General features: G+C 43.7%; 1 protein-coding gene across 5 annotated transcripts in view; it reads left to right on the plus strand.

Moving 5' to 3' along the window:
• Positions 1-25,692, plus strand: part of LOC144689692 (follicle-stimulating hormone receptor-like) — a 203,983-nt gene that overhangs the window by 73,997 nt on the left and 104,294 nt on the right. The gene's annotated exons all lie outside the window — the stretch shown is intronic.

The following is a 25,692-nucleotide window of genomic DNA, read 5'->3' on the forward strand; positions in this document are numbered from 1 at the left end:
AATCCAATGAACCTTCAGTTAGCACAACACAGATGGATCACCAGGGCAAGCCTGGGCTGGTGCCTCGATCCTCAACACCTAAGTGCAAAATCTGCCAGGTCATCAGTACTAAATAAGGGCCTTGTACATAAAGATGAATGTCCAAAAAACGCTCATGACACTTTTCTTAAACATACACATGCAGAAGAAATGAGCCACCCTCAGCCATGGTCGCACATCTGGTATTTAATGTGTGAATCAGAAGTTCTCACAAATATTAAACACTAGTGTAAACAATCCAAAATAAATCATAAGGGCCTAATCTCAGGCCAACCCAAAAGCACCAATGCAAATCCCGTGGTGTGCCTAATGTGTTTTAAGCTTTCATTTCCGGGTGCTACGTCTTGGTGCTGCCCCATCTCTCGGAGTGGCATCTGAGACAGCCTGCTGACTCTGCTGTCCTGTTAGCCTCGATGACCTTGGCAGACGTCCTCTGGCCCGTCAAGCCTGTGCTGACCCCACCTGGGTGTTTGCCTACCGGGGTGGGGGGTTCTATGCAGAGCTTGATGCACCCGCACACAATTGTGCTTATTAGAATGAGGGCGCAGTTGGTATGTTTTCTCCCCCTTTACCTAGAGATTTGTACATTGTGCCCTTGCAGACATGGTTCATTTTGATCTCTAGATAAAGCAGAAGATGAGTGTGATATGGGCCAGACCTGTACCATGTGGAGCATGCCTCACACTTGATGATCTGGTTCTTAGCTGCAATGGAAAGAGAACATTGCTTCCAAATGCCGAGTTTCTATTTCACCATGGTCCTTCCAGTTTTTGGTGCACATCCAGGCCCCTACAAACCAAAACCTCAGCACCTTCAGGACCAAGGGTCAGTCAGTCCAGTTCCCAAAGAACCTGGCCTCACTCAGAGGGGCAAAACTGTTAGGCTTCTTGTAGGGGGGAGGAAGGGTAAGCCCTCCTCTGGAAGTGTTTGGGCCATAGATCCTGCTGGCAGCTGCCTTTTTAGGGCACAGAGCCTCTGGCCCTGATGGCCCTGCCTCAGGGAGTCTCCCTACCTGGAGCTGGCAAAATGCCACCTGTTCTATAAAATTGCCCCTACTTGGGGCATTTGGTATGCAAACTGGTTGCCTGCCTCCGTTCAGTGGGAAGTTGATCCATTTCCCAAGCCATCCCTGGGAAACTTCCCCGGCAGAGGGAATGCCATCCTGACACAGCTACCTCACTATTTTCCCAGCAACCCCCCCTCGACCACCCCCTGCCCCCAAGGACACCACCATGGGGCCAGGAAAATTCACCCCTTATAGTTTCATAAACAAAGGACATATAGGGCTAGATTTTGCTGTCAAAATAACTGAGAATATTGGCAGTCACTATTATTTATGCATCAGTGGAACGGCAGCTATAGGCGAGGAGCTGATGTATGGTTAAACACAAATAACCAGAAATTGCAGCCTGAGTTATAACAGTCTGTTGTTAGCTTCACAGAAACAGGATTTTACTGTTCCGCCTCACCATTTCCATGCATGAAGTTGCTGTGCCTGCGTGGTATGTACAAACTAAACCCACCCGAGACAAGTAATTACAAGCACAAGTAGACTTTAAACAACATGATACGTTTTAATGACTGCCAGTCTACCTTTCAGGCACCTAAAGTGTCCTATTTTAAGTCTCATTCTTCAGGCTGTGAATTGTTTTGTGATATTTCAATAATGTAATTTTTTTTTCTTTTTCTTTCTTCCCCCCTTTTCTCTTTCTCTTAAACCAATCTTTATTTCCCTTTCTGTGCCTGATGTGACGTTGAATTTTATGCATTTAATTCATCCTCCTTGGTCCTTCTACTGTTTATTTCCCAATCCTTGAAGCTCATTAAGATAATACTCTGTTGGTTGCGTTGTTTCCTAAGGTCCCAAATGCCCCGTTCCCCTCACTGCATCGTTATCAGCTTGCATTTTCAGCAACTTTGTGGGAAAAATTTATTAAGCTGAAGGATGCAGAAGCAAGTCTATTAGCTACCCTGCTGGGGCAAAATATGGTCCGTTACTGGCTGCAGGCATGGAGCTGCTCTATGCCTTTATTTGTATATTGTATCAATTCATAATCCTGCCTTCCAATCAAATCCTCATAACACAAACCTTACAAAATAAATGTATCTTCTAAATTGTACAAGAGATGTCCTTTTCCAAGTTGTCAAAGAGTTGTGGTTTTGTAAACAAAGGAGTATATTAGTTGCTGCAACTGTGGAACACTTGGGGCAGATTAGCCTCGTACTTGCCCATTGGCTTCCTGTCGGCCAAGCGTGCAGCATAGCATAAAAACAAAAATCTGCGGATGCTGGAAATCCAAAACAAAAACAGAATTACCTGGAAAAACTCAGCAGGTCTGGCAACATCGGCAGAGAAGAAGAAAGTTGACGTTTCAAGTCCTCATGACCCTTCAACAGAACAGCATCCTCTACAAGGAATCTGGGACTTGCGTGAACAAGGTAAGCAACTGAGTATCTCCTTAACCAATCAAATGAAAGAATTCTTAATGAGCAGCACAGAGTCTGGACCAGTAAGTGTCAGTTGAAATATTGAACTCAAAATCAGGTAAAGAAAACAACATGGCCAGAATCTTCGGGTCGGTGAGTGGGGGCGGGCCCCACTCGCCGATGCGTAAAGTGACGTGCAGTGACATCGAGCATGCGTCCCGACGTCACCGGGCGTCATTCACATCTTCAGTTCGGTGGGCGCACAGCGGAGTCAGCTGCGCGCCTGCTGAACTGTCAAAGGCCTATTAAGGCCATTTAAAAACTAATTAAAATTATTAACTGAGCTGCCTGTCCAACCTTAAGGTTGGCGGGCAGGCACAGAGCCCAGGCGATCTTCGCATTTATCATGAAACCTCATCCACGGGCGGGACCTGACTCCCCCTCCTCCCCCTGCCCGCAGAGGGAGCGCTGAGCGCTTCCGGGTGCGCGTCACGCTGGGCGGGCCTTAATTGGCCCACCCACGCAAAATGGTGGTGCGCAGCCTATCACGGGTGGTGATCAGCTGCGTGCCCACCTGCGCTCGCTCCCGCTCAGCTCCCCCTAACGGGGAGAAAATTCTCCCCCATAAATAAAAAAAAAGCCAACATTAAGACAAAGAAATAAAAGACAGAGAAAGAAAGAGTCAAAAAAAAGTTCTAAATCCCTTATAATAATTAAAACTTGAAGGAATAAAACTCTACATTTCTAAAAAGTTCCAGAGAGATTGTTTGGCAGTGATTTAAGACTTACCACACTGTTTAAAGGATATATAGACTGGAATGGATGAGCCATCACATTGTTTTGGTGAGTTTAGCCCACATCTATGAGGTAAGTCCAGCAACTTGAAGTGCTCGATACATTTGAATGAGCAGGGCAACTCACTTAGTAACTTCCAGATTTCCGAATTTAACTGCGTGTGCGTCATAGAAGGTTGCCGCCTGATTTGCACACAAAAAATGATGAGCACAGTTAGCCTCACCATTGTTGCAGCAAAATCTGACTGCGTGTGTTTGTACATGTGGTATAAAAATTGGATATATTTCCTGTTCCCTCACTGTAGTTGGTGCTTTTTGAACGGAGATTCACATCTCCAAATTTAAAAGCTAAGAGGGGTGGGGTAGACCTGGCATACATACATTCATTTGTATATAAATAAAATTATGCCTCATCTTCCATTTCAATCTTAGCTGGTTTGCAAAAAAAAATTAAACTCACTTATCTCTCAGTTGCCTAATTATGTTACATGTAAGCACTTTAAGTACAGGGGTTTTGCCATTGCAAACATCATTTTATGCCTTTTTCTGTAAAAACATTGTTTTAAAAATGAGGAAGGATTAACTTTTATTTCCAGTTAGCACTGCTGCTCCTTTAATTAAGAATTATTAAACCTTTTTGCCGAACTACCCATGCCTGAACTCCATACCTGCTGACCTTTTGTACATAAGTAATCTTTCCTACATAATTCTGCCAGGATAAAAGCACTCTAATCCACTGATCGTTTGTCTCTTTCTTAGACGTTTAGAAACATTTTAGAAATCAATAACGAGATTAAAACATTGATCCCTTTAAGTTCTATTATTTAGATGATTTTTTGATACAATATTGCCTAATTATTGTTAAATTTTTCTTTTAAAATGACGGCTCAGTACAAATAAATTGATAGTTGCTTTACTTATAAGATACAACAAGTTACAGTTTATTTACATTTACTTCAAGGAGACAAATAGATGGTCAATAATGGTGGATAGAACACCATGAGTAGATTGCCAATTCTCAATGAAATACTAATTGTTTCTGGTTTGTATCAAAATGTACAATTTTTGATGAAGGAATGCTGCCTTCCTGTGAAGCATGGCACCAGGCACACCAATTTGCAAAACCCATCACACATGGCTGTGATTTTCTCTTTTGTCAAAATAAAATCGGAAGAAACCTGTCATTTGACTTTATGAATCCACTAATGAAATCACAGCAACATATGGCTTTGAGACATGCAATGCCTGTGAATGCTGTTTCATTAGGAGTAATGGCAAACTGCCAGCCAATCATGACACGTATGTAGTAATTAACTTCTAATGGTGCTTAAGAGCTAAGGGCGCAACTAACTGGTAAAGATTCCAAGACATTTGTTAATTTGGTTATTCTTGTTTGTCCTTCGAGGTGAAGCTGAGCATGTTCATCATCTGGGTGCTATTTCCGTTATAAAAGTGGTTGAAAGATAATTGGGAAAAAAACATCATACTTGCTGATAAGGGCCAGAATGGTGCTGGTGACTTCTATTATGGGGAACGATAAGCAGTTTTTAGGTGGAAACAACAGGTGTGATAAGTAGAAGAACATGGCTGAAGGTCCAACAGAATTGTCACAAACCAAAGAAGAACAGAAAAGAAAAGCATGAATATTATTCAATATGGAAGCATAAATTACATTCATAATCAAAGAAAAAAATGTTTAAGGTTATGTGCTAATAATGCTGCAGGGACATGGGAAAATGAGGTAGCTTTTTTATTAATTAAAGTAACAGTAATGTGTTGACATTATGTAGCCATGATGAGAAAAAGAATATCATTTATGTAATATTTGCTTTTATATATCACTTTGCACAATTAATTATTCTTTGATGTTTAATAACCATTGTTCTGGAGACAACATAGCAGATATGTTGAACCAGTAAGGTCCCATAAGCAACAATATGAGTTGCGTACTGTTTTGAAGTGATATAGGTTGAAGAACAAATGCTGGATAGAATAGCATGAAAACTTTCTGGGTGGAATTTTCCGTGCCCGCTGGCGTCATGGAGGGAAGGCCAAAAATCAGTTTCATGCTGCCGTGAAGCACATTTGCAACCATCTGTTCCAGAGTCTCATCAACTGACTTGGACTCAGCAGATTTCTGGCCTCCTGCAGTCCTCCAAGTGCCGAAAGTCCCTGCCGCCGCCTGCTGTGGATCAGATAGGGTGACGTGCTCATCTGATTGTGACCCCCGAGGCTACTCTAGAACTAGCTCCCACCGAGGTGCGTGTCTCTGCGCTGGTGGAGGGTGTGGGTGAGCGCTGTGATGGGACTTGGAGTTTCAGCAGCTTGCTCTCCCGAGGTGCCTTCAGGACTTGAGTTGAGGACCTGGGTCGTGGACCCCCTCAGCTGCTTCCCAGATGTGCCTGCGAAAGCAAGGGGAGATAATTAGTGCATGGCAGTGGCCTGTGAAACAGGACACATCACTCACAGCATGGTTATCTGGTGGATATTGCACTGCTGGATCCTCACTTGGTAGAGCACCACCAACCTCACCGTCAGCACAGGAATGATCAAGATCTTTGCCAGCCAGCTGAATGACTTTAATTTCAAAGTCCTTTGGGACCTTGATTTCAGGCGTTCCTCCACCAGTCTGTGACCTCTCCCTCTTGTGTGCCAGCTTCCTGCATGAAGATAGATGAAGAGAGTGTAAGCAGGATGCCTGCCAGGCCAGATGATAAGCATTCCTGGCATGTGTTGGTCGTGAGTGGTCCCATGGATGGGATGAGGACAATGAAGGTGTGTGTGAGAGTGAATGGTGATGTCCCTTGAACTGGCAGTGAGTGAGGGCCAAGTGGATGTGTGATGGGTTTGTGACACTGAGAGTTGAGATGATGAGAAGACTGACTTACCCTGGCAGAATGGAGGAGATCATTCATCCTCTTTCGACACTGGGTGGCTGCCCTCTTTTGCAGGGCAGTGGCACCAATAACTTCTGCCACTGCCTCCCAAGCCGGATTGGTGATGTTGCTGGCTCTCCTGCTATCAGAGTGGGGGTAGAGGACATCATGGTGGGCCTGCACAGCATCCAAAAGGCATTCCAGGGATGTGTCATTGAATCAGGGAGTAGCAGTCCTGGACTGGAAACACAGAGGTGTCCATGCAACTACACTTTAAATATGGTGCCCAGCGTGAGGAAGCAGTGAGGTGACAGTGTGGTGGGTGAACAAGAGCCCGCCCATCATCAAAAGGGCAGGTTTCCCAGGACTGCATAATTAATGAGGTGGGTTTGGGATGATACAGCTTAAAAAGCTGCCATTGCAGCCGGCAGGTAAAACATTCTTTTTCCTGCCTGCTATTGCACTTCATGCAAATCTGGGACAATTCCACCTTCTGTTTATTTTCAGAAGGTAGATTTTTACATCCACCTAAACCACAGCAATGGACAACTGATATTTTGATTTATGGTATCTCTGACAATGCAGCATTCCCACTGCACTGTCCTGGAGTGTCAGCCTGATATGGGACTTGCGCCTATACTCTTCTGATCCGGGAAAAAGCTTGCTACAATGTATAGGAAGAAGGAATTTCATTGTGCCAAATCAGTAGTTTTCCATTCTCTTCGGTCTTATACTTCAAAATAAAATGAAAGGGTATAAAGTGTGGAATAGTTTAACTGCCTAGAACTAATTTGCTCTTTCTGTGAGTGTAAGCAAGATGATTTGCAAAGGTTATTTTGGTATTATCATTTAGCTAGTGTTGACATTTAACAGCATCACCTAATAGGTACTGTCATTTAACAGTGATTTATTTTTCAATAGCCAAATATGTGATAGATAGGGCAAGTTATTGGCACATTATGACAGGCTGCAGTGTTCAGCATTTCCCTTATTTGCCAAACAAGTATTGCTGTTTTGCAAGAAAATATCAGAGACAGTAAAAATACCATTATCTGAACAAATCTGATTATTAAAATATCATTTGCCAATTTGAGCCGCAGGATATCTTCCTGCACTGTTGCTGGGTAAGTGATCACTAAAGATAGGTAATCGCCAAGGAGATTCTTTGTTTCCATTCCTATATCAGTAATTTATACAGGACTGGCTTGGCGTGTCTTGCTGTACAAGAATTGTGATTATTTTAAATGTTGTGATGGATAATGGTAAGAGAATTTTTAAAAAGTAAAAGCCACTTTAGGCTATGGACATAATTTAATGTAGCTGGGCATTGAATGGCATCCATTGTCAGTGACTTGCCCTCGTCTGTTTAATCACCATAATATTTTGCACCCCCCAGTTACTGAAAGTCTGAGTCAATAATGTTACAGTGAAAATAACTAGGTATCTGGGACCTGAGTGAATAGAAAAATCAATGGTGTGCCTTCTTGACCATCAGATTGATTGATTATGAAATTAACGGCACATGGACTGAGAAGGAAGTGTAAATTAGAGTTGGTGAATTAAATTCAAATTAGTTGCAGAAAGTGAAGTAAAGGGAGGGAAAGAAAGATTTCATGAAGAGAGAGGTAAAAGCGAAACAGAAAGGAAAAGTTTTTTAAAAACCCTTAAATTTAAAATGCAGCATTGTTAAAATCTCCAACAATAACTAAAACCTGAAGGAATGAAACTTCACAATGTTCAGTGCAGAGGTTGATTGGAAGATAAGTAACACTTTTCACATTGTTAAAAGGATACTTAGATCAAATGGACAAAATGTAACTTTCTGTTATGAGTTTAGTTTGTGTCTACCTTGCAAGAAGAGCAACTTTGCGGCATTCAATGGTTATGACCGGGGAGCCAAACAGCAAGATGGTGTTATAGATAGAGAAGGCAGCAGTGGAATGGCACAACTCCAACAGCAACTATTGGATTTTTACACTTAATCATGTATTTGCTCCTTCACTGAAGTTGCTGTATCATTTGTGCTTAGTTATGATAAGTTATGATAAGAATGATAAGTTATCTTCACTGTTATTTTGACAACAAATTATTGACCAATGTAAATACAAAATAAATGATATAAACTTTTTTTGCAAAAATATACTTTATCTAAAAGACTTGGCATTGAAATACATGGAACCATGGGCGCGATTTTACGCCAGGGGGATTTTACATTCCGGCCGAAGTCAATGGAGTTTAGAATGGCTCACTGCATTTTACAGCCCCATCCTCACTGAGACGGAGCTGTAAAATCCTAGCCCCTGTATAGTTGTTGCACTTACGTGATGGATACCTATTAAACACACCAGAGAAAGTTAGGGCTTGTCAATTCAATTGTAAGCGAATTTTGAATGAAATGCTAAACCTTAATTAATGTCAAGCAATCTCTCTGACACTGAAAATTAACTATTACAAATGTGGAGTCTCATTCCTTCTGATTTAAATTTGTGTTGGAGATTTAAAATTTAAATACGCCTTTTAAGTTTTTTTTTCTGTCGCTTTTATTTAATCTTTTAATCTAATCTTTTTTTTTTCCGCCTCTCTTCATGATGTTTTCTGAAGCTGATTTGACATTGAATTAAATAGTCTAACAAATTGGTTTAGAATCTGTGTGGGTGATTTTCACCGATTACTTCAGGTGCCGAATGAGGGAAAGGGATCTGAAGGCGAAACTTCAGTTTAATCCATGTTTAGTACAAGATGCCAGCTTGGTGTGGAGTTGAAGCCAGCTATAGGGATGGCCACCAAGAGGATAGTTAAACAGCTGCTTGCCACGTTAAAAGCTTGCTGGTGCTCATTAAAGAGGTTGCATTGCATTTTTGGGCCCAGTGATTCAATCTCCTAACAGCAACCAGTTCTTTTTGAGTAAACACAATAAACTATAGAACCAGAGAAAAATTATGATGCAGAAAGAGGCTATTCAGCCCATTGTATCTGTGCCGGCTATAAAAAGAGAAAAAAGAAGCTAGCCGCTCACTTTTTAATCCCACTTTCCAGCACCTGGTCTGTAGCCTTGCAGGTTACAGCACTTCAGGTGCAGGTCCAGGTACCTTTTAAATGAGTTGAGCGTTTCAGCCTCAACCGCCAATTTAGGCAGTGAATTCCAGACACCCACCACACTCTGGGTGAAAAGGTTTTTCCTCATGTCCCCTCTATTCCTTCTACTAATCACCTCAAATCTACGCCACCTGGTAATTGACCCCTCAGCTATGGGAAACAAGTCTTTCCTGTCTGCTCTATCTAGGTCCCTCATAATTTTGTACATCTCAGTTAGGTCATCCCTTAGCCTCCCCTGTTCTGAGGAAAACAACTCTAGGCTATCCAACCTTTTTTCATGTTGATGTCGATTTCAAGCATTACTTAAGGGGATAAAAACAAAAACAAAAATACCTGGAAAAACTCAGCAGCTCTGGCAGCATCTGCGGAGAGGGATACAGTTGACGTTTCGAGTCCGTATGACCCTTCATTATTAAGGGGATACTCCTGCTCAAAAGGATACTCACCATTTGATAATTGCTGCTGGAGTTGTAAAGAAACCCCTTTGAAACACATGAGGAGACTTTCTGGGATACTTCAAAATGCTTCATCCACACCAGCATTTATCCTGAAGTTCTCTGAGGGCTGCACCTAAAAACAATAAGTGCTGTGCTGCTGCATCTTATTGGAGAGTCACCAGGAGAAAGGCAGTACTTACCATTGGCATATTGCTTGGGGTCCCCTTGGTCTGAATAAAAAAATTGGGAAGAGGACATGAGACCAGCACCAACCACTTGGGAGAGAAGGACAGGAGGCCAAGCAGAGCGAGGTGGCGTACTTTCTGAATACAGGAACAGGATATTTCTCCTGCTCTGGATTTCCTTCACCAGTGCCGCATCCAAGAACTTATCCATGTCCCTGAATCATCCTGCAACATGCTGCTATGTGCCAGCCAGAGTACTCCACACCTTCAATGGAAGTGGGTGAATGAAGCCTATATTTTTTTTTACAAAAAATGCACCTAATCAGAACCTGAGCTCAGTCTGCTGGCTTCTGGTTAGTGCCTGCAGGCATGTTCAAATCATGATAATCATCAGCTAGCCTGAAAATTGTGTACTAAATCCAGAACTTCAAACAGATTTTTCTTATAAGCCTAGCAGTCGTTTAAGTGCCTGTTTTCACCCTTTGGCCAAAATAATGCCCCAGTGTGTTTCAGTAAAGATTCGTCAATCTGATTGGTTAAGGATGCACACCACTCGGTTCTAGATACCCTATCGAATGCAATATGCTGTGTAAGAGTTACAGTGCACATCCTTGATAGCGTCGCGAGAAAATCTGGGCCCCTATAAATTTTTGACAAGTTAATGGTTTAAGTAAGGGTGATTTGTAATTATGACTTGATAAAATAAACAACATGCAACTCTCACAGCTGTTCTTGAAAGTATAATACAGAATGATTGGAATAATTATTGTGCGTTAATTGTAAAGTCTGTGATCTTGATCGTGTGAAATATGTCTAAGGTTAAGCAATAGTATTTAATGAGATGATTTTCAAATAAATTAATAGCCTATCTATAATATTTGATGGAAGTAATGCTAACTGACAAGCCATATTTGTGCAAAATATAAGAGAAGTGACTTCCAATTATACTGAAAAGCACTTCTCAAAGAAGTTTTTGTAAAGGGATCAGGGTTGTACATATATGAGACTATGGGCTGAATTTTGCCGTCGGTGAGCAGGGGGCGGGGCCCGCTCACCGACGCGTAAAATGACGTGGGATGACGGGGGTAACCCCCGACCTCATGCCGCCCCATTTAAATTTTCAGGTAGGCGGGGGCGCAGCAAAGTCAGCTGTGCACCCGCCGACCTGTCAATGGCCAATTGTGGCCATTGACAGGATCATTGAAACAATTAAAGGACCTGCCTGTCCAACCATAAGGTTGGCGGGCAGGCCAGGAGCCCCAGCGGGAACAAGAAAAAACATGAAACCTCATCCACCGGCAGGATAAGGTTTCAAGTAGGGATTTTTAAAGTTTTAGTGTAACTTATGAACATGTCCCATCTCATGTGACATTGTCACATGAGGGGGACATGTTAAGGATTTTTCTTGTTTTATTTTTAATATTTTTAAAAGTGTAAGCGATCTCCCTGAGGCAGCACTTTGTCTCAGGGAGATGTGCGCATGCGCGAAACAGCGCACTCTCGCTTTTGGGGAATCCCCTCGCCCGCACGGGAAGTGCATAGCGCTTCCCGGCGGACATCACACTGGGCGGGCCTTAATTGACCCGCCCACATAAAATGGCGGCGGGGCCCACTCTCTGGCGGGGATCGGCTCCCCGCCCACCGGAGATTGGGTTGGGCCCACCCGCCCGGCAGGCAGAAAATTCTGCCCTATGACTTGTTTCTACCATTTATTTCTAGTGTTTGGAATTTATTTCCTAATATTTTGACATTGAGCACATGCATTGTTATTTACTGTTGGGAATGTTTTGACATAAAATCATAAAGGATTGCAGAATTTCTATTTTCTGATTTTGCTTTCCTGGTGTTGTGGTAGCTGAGCTTTTCAAAAGGATGTGAATATCTGTTAAGTTTGCTTTAGCACAGCTTGAATCTATTTATTGCAAGTCAACTTTCCGTTGACAACTATGTGCTGAAATTGATTTTGGGGAGTTTTTTTTTAAATTGCTGGTGTACAGATAAAGTAGACAAGTCACAGGCCCAATTGATAAGCAGTTACAGCTCTTCATTGAGCAGCAGTTTGCCAATGTGGTGTAGCCATTGATCTTCATCTGAGCAATATCTTTCTAAATATAGTCCGGAAAGGTTACACTTCCAAACATAGTACTACCATCCAAAAAGAGATTAATATCCCTGACAATACCATCAATAAGAATTAGCAAGAGGAGAGAACGAAAAAGTAAATACCTTACCCTTCACCATTAATAAGGCTCACTCTTGACTATTAGTCACTGGTTACTGCCCGATGCTGTTAATCAATGAAGATGGACATCCATCAAAGGAAATGTCCTCTTATAGTGTGGTGCTGCTTTGTTGCTGTCAAACGCAGCCCAGTTTTATCAAGCATCACCATGTGTTCTCGCAAGAATGATATAGTATATATTTCTAATAACAATCCACATGGATCGCAGGTCAATAATGAAGTGGCCCGGTTGACAGTAAAATGAGATTACTGATAGCTGCTTGTATCAGAAGATTATGAGAAGAAGGTGATATTCAGCTATAACTGCGTTATACATGAGTAATGTCAGTAATTATTGAGGTCTGCTCTAGTTAACATTTGCTGCAGTAAGAGAATTATTTCTGTAGAACAAGTTAAGGAATTATTGGTGACTGAATGACATACAAAGATACCCACCTAAACTGCCAATAACTGTTCAAGGTGAAGCCATTCCCTATCAGAAATGTTGCTGTTAATTTTGTGTTCAGTTGCACTCAAAATGATCAGTGCATCATTCAACATCATTTGACATCAAAAGGTGTCATTTGGAAGAGCTTTTGATTGCAGAAACAGTGCTCATTTGTGATCAATAGTGCTCAATTAGCCATCTTTTAGCATCATGAACCTTCTACTTCAGGGCTCATCAAACTGCTCAAAAGTGTTCAAAAGCCATCACAGCTTGTTAAATATGTGGAAGCAATCATTAGTCTTCAAGAGTGATCATTATAGGCATCAAATGATATTATTAGGCATCAAAAGCGACCATGAGGATATCAGTGCAGTTCCTACGTGTTATGAGGAAAAAATAAACAACAAGTCTTACCGCTTATTTTCAAAATTTTTCCCAAGCACATTCCTCGCCCCTTCCATTTCACCTGGCACATTACCCCTTCCATCCAATCATTCTCTTACTGTCTCCTTGCCTCCATTGCTGCTGTTTCTGCCATCTCCACCTCTCCTGCTGTTGCTGGTCTCCTCTGCCGTCACAGCCACTGCGCCTGCCGCCACCGATGCCTCAGCCACCAACTCCAGTGCTCTTTCCACCACCTCTGCCACTGTTGTCATCTCATCCTCTGCCATCACAGCCACTGCCTCCGCCTCCACTGCTGCTCCTGCCTACTCCACCTCTGTTGCTGCCTCCTTCTCTGAAGGCATCGTCACTGCCTCCACTTCCACCGCTGCTTCTGTCACTGTTGCCACCTCCCCATCTGCAGCCACAGCCGCTGCATCCGCCTACACCGCTGTCTTAGCTGCCTCCACCGCTGTTGCCACCTTCTCATCTGCTGCCACAGCTGCTGCCTCCACTTCCATTGCTGCCTCATCCACTGCTTCTGCCACTATTGCTGCCACCTCCTCCGCCACCACTGCTGTTGTTGCTACCTCTTTTGTTGCTGTTTCCACTGCCTCAGCTGCTGTTGCCAACTCCACCACCATTTCCATCGCTGCCACTTCTGCTGCTGTTGTCGACTACACCAGGCTCACTAACTCTGAGGAAAAATAAGGGATGCTTCACCAGCGAAGTGGGTGGAGGGTGCTGGTGTGTCCAGCAGAGTGGTCTGCAGCTCATCCTAGCCCTGAGACTGTGAGGTTGGGTGTAGGCCCGAGACTGGTGGGGGCATGAGTCAGACTGTGAAGCCCCGAGACGGGGGGTTGAGTCAAGCTCTGTCGGCCCAAGACTGGGGGGGTTGGGTGTAGGCCTGAGACTGGTGGTGGGGGGGCGCAATTTTGGGTCAGGCGCCTTGACCCATGCAGGTATATTTCCGGCAGGCCCAAGAGGAAGGGGAGGGTGGCGGTGGGGGGGGAATGGGTGAGACTGGTGGGGGGTGGTTCCCAGGCACCTGCAGGCTGGCTCCGATAACAAGTCACACACTCAAAGGGCCAAAGAAGACTGCAAAAATCCAGGATGTCCTGGTGTGGGACGTGGGACAAGAGCCTATGCACCCCCCTCCCACCCCCTAGACACAGCCGGACTCCCCTTCCCACCCTGGACAGAGCTGGACCCTCCCGCACCACCTCCCACTGCACGTTCCCCCTGCAGAGCAGTTTCCAGCCCCACCCCCAACCCCCCTGAACACCTTGCTGACACAGAGAAAACTACTCTGGGGTGGGGGGAACAAACAGTTTGGGGGGTTGGGTGGGCAGAAAACTGCTCCGGGCGAGGGAGGGGAGTATTGTTCTGGGTGAGAAGAAGCTCCTTATTAGCCTTTGATGTGAGTTGAATGCCCCCTGAACAATTAAATGATGCTGGATTCCTCATGAACAGGCTCCTTGATTGCATTTGATCAGTTGAATGCTTTCTGAGCACTTAAATGATGCTAGATGATCATATATGATGTTGTTTGAGCTATAATTTCATGTCAGCTGATCGCCAGTGATGTCGATTGATCGCTATTTGATGGCAAATGATGACTAAATGGTGGTTTTTGAAAACAGATGATCGCAGATGAGCGCATATGAATGCTGTTGAATGCAAAGTTTTTTGATACGGGTTCCTACCAAAGACCTGATTTTCATGTTTCTACTTTATGGAGGCATTTCAAATATACATTGGGGTAGAATCTGAACCTCTTTGTACCCATTTTATATGCAAAAAACAGGCAAAATGAGACCAATTTCAGAGAACAACATCCTGAAGCCCCAAGGACTCCAAATTTCCCTACCAGAAAATGTTGACACCATTTTGCATTCAAGTGTTCAGAAGCAATTATTATAGTGTTCAGAAACATTCATCTGCCCTCAAAAGTGTTCATTAGCAATCAAAAGCATCTATTAGCCCTGCAGGCTTTCTTCCACTTTGCTGCCCCCTCTCCCCCTTTTCACCACTCATCTACTCCTTTTGCAGCCCTCCTTCCCATTTTCAGCCCCTCACTCCCCTTTTTGCAGCCCCTCTCTCACCCTTGTAGCCCCTTTCTTCACCTTGCAGCCCCTGTCTCATCTCTGGAGACCCCCTCACCCCTTTTACAGTCCCTCTTTCCTGGCCTTACCAGCCTTGCCTCCCCCCAGCCTTGCTTCCCTTGGGCCTTGCTTCCCCACAGCATCACCTCCCCCGGGCCTCGCCTCCCTGTGGTCTTGCTTACCCAGCCCTGCCACCCACTTGGGATCTCGCTTTCCCCCGCCACTGCCACCCCACCCCCAGCCTCGCTCACTCCCCTTTCCACCCCAGCTACACATCTTGCCCAGTCTCACCTCCCGCCCAGTCTCACCTCCCACCCAGCCTTGCTTTACACTGGACTCCTGGCCTCACTTACCCCCGACTTCACTTCACCTGGCCTTGCCAGTCTTGCTTACCCCCGACTTTATCAACCTCATTTTCTCCTGGCCTCACCAACCTCATTTCCCCCTGGCCTCACCAACCTCATTTCCCCCTGGCCTCACCAACCTCATTTTCCCCTGGCCTCACCAACCTCAGTTCCCCCTGGCCTCACCAGCATTGCTTTCCATACAACTTTGCTTCCCGCCCAGTTTCACTTTCCCCCCAGGCTCGGCAGCCCCTCTCTCAGTCGCTTTTCGGGTCTTCAGGCCTCGCTCACCACTGCCACTCACCTTTCCACAGCTTGCCGCTCCTCCAATCACAGGCTGATTTGCTTCTGCATTTGCTGCTGATTGGCTCACTAGCGCGGGAGAGAAACAGCCTGTGATTGGAGGAGCAGCTCTTCACAGATTCTGTCACTTATACTTATGGGAGTGACTTTTCTCTGATTACATCTTGAGATTGAATTTTCCAGGACTTTTGGGGTTTTTTTTTGAACACTGAACCTAACTGCTTGTGAGAAAACACTAAAAATATGGAACATACTTGTAAATTAACTTCAACTGTATAACTATTTTATTTCCAATACATTTTTCTTTGTGTAGCATGGAATGAGGAATAAAAGTTGTGTGCACATGGATGGTCACTCATATGCAGGAATTGGAAAAATGACTTTACACAGTGTGCCATATTTTTACTTCTTAAAAGTGGAGGTATTAATCAGCTCGAAATCCGTCCCATCATGATAATTTTGAAAAAAAAATGTTGAATATGTGTCCCTTCCTTGCACATTAATTATGTCTATAAAGCTTATGCTTACATGTATGTTAGACTCAATGGAACCCTTAGGATTCTAAAAAGGAGGGATGTGAAATGGCTTTGCTGGGAATTCAGTGGGCTACGGCTTGGGAGATGTGATTGGTCAAGGCATCCTCGCGGGTTTGGGGGAGTTTGATGACCCTATGTTAAACAATCTACACAATGCTGCATCAACTGGGGCTTAGAAAATGCATGGCATGATACTATTGATGTCAACTGATGTCTGAAACTTAGTCAAATTTTGTTTTGATAGTCATAACTTAGAATTTTTCTATACAAACAAGCTCTATGATCATTTTTGATGTCAGTTGGCTGCTTCTGAGCACTTTGAAGGTAATTAGATGATTCTAAATAATTGCAAGTAATGTTGCTTGATTGCTGTGCGAATTCATTTGATGTCAGTTGATCACCAATGATGTCAGTTGCTATTTGATTACTTGAGAATCAAATGATGGCTAAATGATCATTCTTGAATGCAGATGATCACAAATGAGTGAATATGATCCCTGTTGAAAGCCATTGAACACAAAATGATGTCAACATTTTCTGGTAGGATTCTTACCAAGATATTCTTAGTGCTTTCCTCAACTAGCCTCTCCACTGAGTAACTTTTCATTCTTGGTGATCTCAACCATCTCAAGACATCTTACTTTCTCTCCTCTGAGTTCACTGCCCTGCTGCCCTCTCCTAATTTCCACATTGCAATAGTGGTTACACTTCCAAAGTACTTCAATTGCTGAAAAGCACTTTGGGGCACCCTGAGGTCATGGAAAGTGCTATATAAATGCGAGTCTTTTTTTCTTTTTTCTTCTTCTTTCTTAACCTTTCCTTCCATATAAACTCTCCTACCCATATTCAAGACCATTCATTGAGCCATATCTTATCAAATAACCTCTCTGTTTCCATTGCTTCAATCACAGCCATGGCTCATTAGGTAGCACTCTCACTTCTGAGTCACAAGGTTCTGGGCTCAAGTCTCACTCCAGGAATTGAGCACACAAATCAAGGTTGGCACTCCAGTGCAGCACTGAGGGAATGCTGCACCGTCAGAGGTGCCATTTTTTGGATAAGATATTAAACCGAGGGCCCATCTTAGATGAACATAAAAGATGCCATAGCACTATTTCGAAGACAAGCATTATCCTTCGTGTCCTAGTCAATATTTATCCCTCAATCAACATTACTAAAACTGATTATCTGGCATCATCACATTGCCATTTTGTGAAATCTTACTGTGCACATATCTGGGAGATGGTGGTGTAGCGATAATATCACCGAGCTGGTAATCCAGAGACTCAAGCTAATGCTCTGGGGACATGAGTTCAAATCCACCATGGTAGCTGGTGGAATCTGAATTCAATTAATAAATCTGGAATATAAATCTAGTTCTCAGTAATGGTGACCATGACAACTATCATTGATTATTGTAAAACCCAACCTGGTTCACAAATACTGTTTAGGGAGGGAAATCTGCCATCCTTACCTGGTCTGGCCTACATGTGATTCCAGACCCACAGCAATGTGGTTGATTCTTAACTGCCCTCTGAAATGGTCTAGCAATCCACTCATTTCAAGGGCAGATAGAGATGGGCAACACATGCTGGCCTTGACAATGACACCCACACCCCATGGAAGAATAGAGAAAATAAAAATCAGCTACTGTGTTATCCTAGACTACAAAGAAGTATTTAATTGGCTGTAAAGTGCTTTGAGTTATCTGGTGGCCATGAAAAGCATTATATAAATGCCAGTCTTTCTCCTTTCAGACAAAGCTATTTCTGACCACTTACGTATCCTTTGCCAATCAAAACTCCATTCCACCTTTCCACTTTCTTCTGTATCTGTCCTGGGAAAACAAAGAACAATATACTTACAGTAGCACTTTCAAACTCACAATTTTCTAGCCTGTGGCCTTTCATGTGAGATGATATGTCTACAGCTACTGATCTGCTCAATCACTCCCATACCTCTGCCTTTGAAACACTTGTCCCCAGTAAAACCATGACTCTTCCCCACCTTAGTCACTTCCTTTAGTATGGTCCCCATCTTCCATCCCTTAAGTCCAAAAGAGGGAGATTTAAATGTATATGGTACACTGCTGGTTTAGTCATGCATTGCCAGATGTGGCTGGACCACATATTCCAACATCAGCTTGGCTGGCCTCTGCCAGAACTGCTCACTATTCCAGGTTCATCCGAGGTTGCAAAGCTAACCCATCCACTGCAAAACATCTCCTTCAACCTATCTCCACTGTCCCCCACCCTTACCCCCAAATGCAAGTTCAGGAACATCGTGGACTTCTTTATCATTAAGATTAAGACCACCCATTGAGCTGCCTCTGCACACAGGACTAAACTTCATTTAAGTTTCCTATCGGCCTGAGCCCTGAACTGGCATTTTTCCCTGGTTTCTTTCTTGGCATTCCTCATAGACTCTCCAAGCTCAGCTGACCCATGAATCCAACTTTCTGCTCCCTCAAACCTATTTCCACTAATATGCTGATCACCCAACTCCCTTGTTCGCCCCCAGGTTAGCCAATATTGTAAACAGAACACTCCTATCAGGCACTGTCTACTTCCTTTTCAAATCTGCCATTATCAGCATCCCCCGCAAAATCATCCTTGACCCTTCTGTACTTGTGAATTGCTTCACTGTCTTTAACCTTCATTTTCTTTCCCGAGTCCTTGAATATGTTCGTGGTTCCCAAATCCATGGGCACCTTTTCCACATCTTCCTGCTTGAATCTTCCCAATCAAATTTCTGCTTCTGCCACAGTCCTAACCAAAGTCTCAAATTATATCCTCTGTGACTGTAACCATGATGCACTATTCTTTCTTACCCTTCATGACCTGTCTGCAATCTTTGACATGGTTAACCACACCAAGCTACTCCAATATCTGTATTCCATTGTCCACCTGGGTGGGACTGCTCTTTCCTGTGCTGCTCTTGTTGTTGTCGCTAGTGAATCTCCTACAATGATTTTTCTTCCTGTCCCATGACCATTACTTCAGGAGCACCCCAACAACAACAATAACTTGCATTTACATACTGCCTTTAACATAACAAAATGCCCTAAGGTGTTTCACAGAAGCATTATGGAACAAAATTTGATACCGAGCCATATAGGCCATTAGGCCAGAGCAGCAAAAACTTGGTCAAAGAGGTGGGTTGTAAAGCACACCTTAAAGGAAGAAAGGAAAAGTGAGAAGCAGTATAATATAGGGAGGAATTTTAAGGCCTAGGCAGCTGGAAACATTGGCCACCAATTGTGGAATGATTAAAATTGGGAATGCTGAAGAGGCTGGCATTGGCAGAGCACAGGAATTTAGGGGGATTATAGGGCTGCAAGTGATTGCAGTGATAGGGAGGCAATGCCAAGGAGTAATTTGAAAACAAAGATGAGAATTTTAAAATCGGGACTTTGCTTGATCAGAAGCTAATGTAATTCCTTGAGCACACATGAGATGGGTTAGTGGGACTCAGTACAAGGTAGGAAATGGGCAACAGAGTTTTGAACGACCTCAAGTTTGTGGAGGTTAGAACAATGGAGAGCAGCCAGGAGTGCATGGAAATAATCACCTAGATGTAGGAAAGGTATCAATTAGTGTTTCATTATCAGATCCCTCCGGGATCTATCCTTGGCCCCTCCTATTTTTCACCTACATCCCTCATTTACATTTTTTGTTTGTATGTTCAAATTCCTTATTGGTTTCACCCGCTCCTATCGCTTTAACTTCATCTCGACCCTTTGTATTCCTTCAATTTTGCCCTTATGCATCCTACACTTCCTCCACTGCACCATTGAGAACCAGGCCTTCAGCCATCAAGACCGGAAGGTCTGCAATTTCACTCTTGAGTCTCTTCACCTCTTTATCTCTTTGCTCTGCTTTAAAAAGCTCCTTTAAGATCTACCTCTTTGACCAAGCTTTTAGTTACATGCCCTAATACCCCTTTCCTTGGGACAGTGTCAATTTTTGCCTGATAAAGCTCCTATGATGTACCTTGGGGCATGTAACTATGTTAATAATGCTATAGAAATTCAATGTTGTGAGGGAGTGTAGGAAGTAACCTTTTACCCTCTACAGGTTATGGACATGAGAATTACGAGAATTAAGGAGACAAAACTCAAATTAAACACTAATATTTTTTCTGGGTTAGTAGGAATACTTGTTAGCAACACCAAGCACCTGTTACAATATACCCATCATCAATATACCCGTTAGTCACAAACTCATTACAAGAAATCATACATACAATCAACAGCAAGCAGACAACCTCCTGTCAATCGTTCCTTCTAGCCGCTGACCAAGCTATGCTGGTTAAGCAGTGGATCACCTTTTTGCAGCAATTTTAATAGCTTTCTTACCAAGCTGAGCAGGATGTTTCATTGACAAGATCATATTGTCCTATCAAAATTGAACTTAGGCTACAATTGTCCAATGAGGCATCCAATTCTTTGTTCAAACCATGATATTAGATACTCCTCTGACAACGTCCATATGTTCAGAACCTCCTTCAGTAAATTCCCATTCTTCATGGCTGTTGCAAGTCTATATCAGTAACATCTTTCCTGGTCCTGATCATATACTATACCACTATGCACTTGTGAAAAGGTTAGCTTGAAGGCTTGGGGCCAGGTTGAGCATTAAAAGCCATATTAGTAATGAACGAAAACATAACATTTATAAGAAAATCTGTCATTCAACTTAATAGCAAATTACTGAGTGAACAGTCAATCAGAGTTAACGACCTAGAAGGAATTTGCAAAGTACAATTAAATAAATGCAATGAATAAATTTTGTACAGTGAAGTATTGCTATTAAAACAGGACTGGGAATTTTAAATTGTCTGGTGCTTGAAACATCATGGAATTAAGAAGGCTTGTTTTAGAAGGTTGACCTTCCCTTTAAATTGAAGCTGCAAAAGAGAAATAGATACATTTTCTCAAAAAAGTGCTTGAGATGATCAAAAACCAAACTGGCTGTAGTAAGTGCTAATTCAAATGCCTGATTTAAACACGGGTTCTCCCTCAATGGTTGAATTGTGAAAGGGGATAGCTAATGCATTGATCTTGATGGACAAGGATGGTTCCAGGATTGAGCCAAATTAACTCTTCATAGCTGGCACAGTAATAGGGAGAATATAATTGCCCTCAACTTTACTGGGCTAGGAGGAGAATACCTAGGGCAAAATGTTTACCTCAGCGGATGGGCGTACATCTGACCCGCTCGGGCATAAAATAGCGTGTGTTGATGTCGGGCAAGCATCCTGATGTCAACGCGCAGTTGCACGATATTTCAGTTGGCCAGCACGCGTCGGAGTCAGCAATGCGCCCGCCGACAATTAAAAGGCCTATTAAGGCCATTAAAGGGACAATGAACTTAAATTTTTCTAGCTTTGGGCTCTTTTCAGGGGGTGGTAGCTGACTTCTGTGAAATCTCACAATCGGCCACTCACAGCTTCATGTCTCAGGTGACAGATGCAGTTCTTGTGAGGGTACCTGACTTTGTCATCTTCAACACAGATGCAGCCAGTCAGGTATAGAGGGCTGTGATTACTTCAATGGTAGGATTCTCTCATATGCAAGGTATGACTATCAAAGTCCCATCATCTCAGACCAGATCATTCATCAACAGGAAGGGTTTCCACTCATTAAATGTGCAGCTGGTGTCTGACCATTGTAAGTGGTTCCTTCAGGTGTGTGCTAGGTTTCCTGGCTGCTATCATGATTCTTTCATCCTGAGGCAGTCACAGGTGCTGCAACTGCTGGTTCCACCACAGACCCTCTATGAATGGCTCCTAGTGGACAAGAGGTACCCAGTAAAGAGAATGCTGCTGACCCCAGTGCAAAACCTCACAACTGAGGCACAGGAGCGATACAACCACTGCCATCTCAGCATAAGAAACCATTGAGCAGGCCATCAGCCTCCTGAAAATGTGATTCTGGTACCTTCTTTGGTTGGATGACACCCTCCACTATGTCCTATCAAATGTTTCCCACACTGTTGTGATCTGCTGCGGACTACACAAATGACCATCCACAGAGGTGTGTACCTGGAGGAGGTCCATGGGGATGGATGCACCTCCTCATTGGAGGATGATGATCTCAAGGTCGATCAGTCGGAAACGCAGCATAGCCATCCAGACATTTGACTCCTGTGGCCGAGGATCCAGAGTCCAACACCACATCCAATTCACATGGGGTTTCGTACTCATGATGCAGCAAGTCATTGCCACATGACACTTTCAAACCTCACCAACAGGCAGGACCTTATGATGAGTTTGCAATTTCCAAAACAAACGACATGACACATGTTACATGTGGACCTTTTCATTACATTAAAACGTACGCACTAAACATAAGCTTTATGACCTGAACGCAGGTGAAATCCAATGTGATGGGACAACTGCTTCTCTGTCTTCTTGTGAGATGTCATGCTCCCCCTGTGGCTCGAGTAGATTTGGAGGCAGGCTGCTTGAATGGGTGACCTCATGGCTGAGATGTCTGCGGTGCTCTTTCTTGGGGTTGTGGTGACCTCACCTGCACCATGACAGGCTGCACCAGCTGTGCTTATAGAGGAAAAGCCTCAGCCATGGGTGCCGAAGACTTACTGTGTGTGAAGTGCAGTCAGAGGGGCGGGAGGGTTGGCTTCAGAAGATGGGTTCCCTTGAATCGTGACACCATCTATATTTCCCCTTCCTGCCTCAACCCTCTCATGGCCCTTTTGCACATCCACAGTTACCAGGTGCTGAAGAACACCTGATTGGGCATGCAGGCATCCATGTGTCATCACTGCAACAGATCGGTCAATGCTGCAGAATGCATCATTCAGTCTGTTCATGCAGACACACTGTTCCTGCACCCATTCAGTAGACTACTGCGTATGACTCGTCGTGAAAGTGACCACTGTTTCAATGGAGGAGCTCATGTCCTCATATGTCTGAGACATTGTGGTGTTCCTGTCATGAATGGATTCCTCCATTTTCTGCACAAGGGAACGTAATGTCTCAGGAAACTCTGACAGATGTCCACACATCTCCCTCTGCTGCTCCACTGGCACCTACTTTGTATATTGTCCTTGAGGCTCAGCATCTCCAGCTGGGTAAGTATGGCTGGAGCTGCCCTCTGTCCTCCAATGGGAGCTGCCCATAGTGGCCTCTGCCTTGATCAGCTGCTCCTGCCATGATGCTCACCCTGTGCCACCTGTTCTAAAGTTATCTGGGGCCCCACCGAGGTGTGTGTAGCTGTACTGGCAGAGGGTGAACTATGACAGTGCTTCCTTAAATTACAAGTTGTCCTCTTAAGTCACTGTGGTTTCCAAACTCGGCTGCTCATCCTCCCCTATTGGCTGTGTAACAGAGAAAACATCAGTTACTTAACCTCCTTCATCTCAGCGGGTGATTCATTAGACATCTGTCAGCACATTAACTGACCTCTACTGAAAGTGACTTCATAAAATTGGAAGCTGCTCCAAGATGCATTCATGGATCAGTCAATAAACTTTCGCCCTCTCTCCACCCACACTAACTCACTGTCACCGCCTGCCTATACTAGGGACACCCAACCAAAATCAAAGGCCTCCTCTTCTATGTACATCAATATTGTCAGGTTGGCCACTTCACCCCTGAATAACTGCTCTCACGGGTATTATCTGACCTTTTCTCCTGCAATGTGAGGATGAAAGGTTCAGCTACAGGTAACCTTCCTATGATCCGCTATTATGAGTAATGATCCCATCATTGCATTGGCCCAGGGCTTAGATTACCATCCTCCCGAGCAAACATAGCTTTGATCCTTGATACTGTGAACACAACTCCTCACTGTACCTACGCACTGCCTGTCTTGAAGACCTTTGGGTGTATCATCTCTTTAAGATACTCATGCCTGTCAGCTTGGCTTTGTATCTTCCTCACCTTAGACCGTAGAAGGTTTCTGAAGCACTTTCTGCACTAGACCCAAGTCCTACTAACCGCAGCAGCTGCTGACCTCTCTGATGACATCCAGCCAGGCCTCCTTAGCTTGTCTGACAACCTCCTCCTGTTGCTCTCAGGAAATGAAATGCACAGATAGGAGTGCCAATGATCTGGTAAAAATCTAGCCCCAAAACTGGAGCAAGGTATATCTACCACTTGGCAGGAATGAGAAAGAAGGCAAAATTCAGCAAAACATCAGAGAGTAAATTTGAGCTTTTTGTAACCAAATTTACATCAATGCTGATTTGAAATGGCTATTCTTTAAAACACTGGTGCCATGGTAGTATTTTATATAGATTTCTTCAGTAAGTAAAAAATAATAATTTTGCACTTGTATAAATAATTATTATCTCAAAACATTCCAAAAGCACTTAATTAAATAAATTATTTTAGGAGTCTGGCAACTACATCAATGCAGCATTCCCTTACAACTGCACTGAATGCGCTGTAAACTTTGACCTCTAAATTTTGCTTTATTATTTTGGCCTAGTAGGCTCACTTTAATCTCAAGCCCAGCTGTGGCCAGTCTTTTCTCTAAACACTGCTAACCCAGTGCCCACATCAGCGTGGATTTCATTCTTTGTCCCTGGGGGCATGAAGAGGAAAAACCAGGTCTCTGTGCTCGCTTCAGTATCCCTGGATTTCCTAGGACTACCAAAAATTGCGTCACTGGGTGTGTGTGTGTGGATTAAATGCAGTGCAGTGAGATGAGAGGGATCTTTTTGGCCCCTTTTGGATTTTGAAATTGGGTAGTGTTTGGAAGATGATAGTAATTCATGAGATGGTGCTCGGAGCATAAGGCATGCTGCGAAAAATCCAAACATCTGGACAATCCTTTAAGGATACTTACAACTCATCTGGTTAAGTTCTGGCTCTGTCTGTGTATTATTGTAGGGGTGCTTCAATGTACAGGGGCCATGAGCCAATGGAGGAATGGGTATCCATTGTCTCTAAAGAGCCATTCTGGCAACTACCTTTGACTAAGGGAATGAGTGGTGATGTGATACAATCCGAGGATAAGAATATCATGGGATGTCTCAGCATTCTTTGCATTTGCTTGCAGGATATGACACCCATGAGTGTACATTCAAGGAATGAAATCCCTTTCTGTTGATGTGAATTTGGCACTGGCAGTCAGGCCACACATAACCACTTGAGTGCTATTGATTGCCCCAAGAAACTTGGGAAATCCAATAACTCTATAGAATGTTATTGCATGCTTGTTCACTTGCCTGGGACCACTGTCAAACTTAATAAATTGTGCAGCACTAATAAACAGGGCATTAGTGATTTGCCTGTTGTTGGTACACACAGCAAATTGACTTATGTGGCACAATTCTCCAGTGGTTTGGGAATGAGTTTGACTCAAAACAGTTTTGAGATTTTGTGATCTCTTCAGCTGTGGGCATCAGCTTTGTTCCTAAGGGCTCTGAAGATTTGGCAGTGGCAGAGAGTAAAATTCTCCAAGGCATTTGAGCTGGAACATGGATTTCTGTCAAACACCCTTCCAATGGCTATGTAAATAAGACGACCCA

This window comes from Cetorhinus maximus, chromosome 14, assembly GCF_964194155.1.
Source record: "Cetorhinus maximus chromosome 14, sCetMax3.hap1.1, whole genome shotgun sequence".
Classification (NCBI taxonomy): domain Eukaryota; kingdom Metazoa; phylum Chordata; class Chondrichthyes; order Lamniformes; family Cetorhinidae; genus Cetorhinus; species Cetorhinus maximus.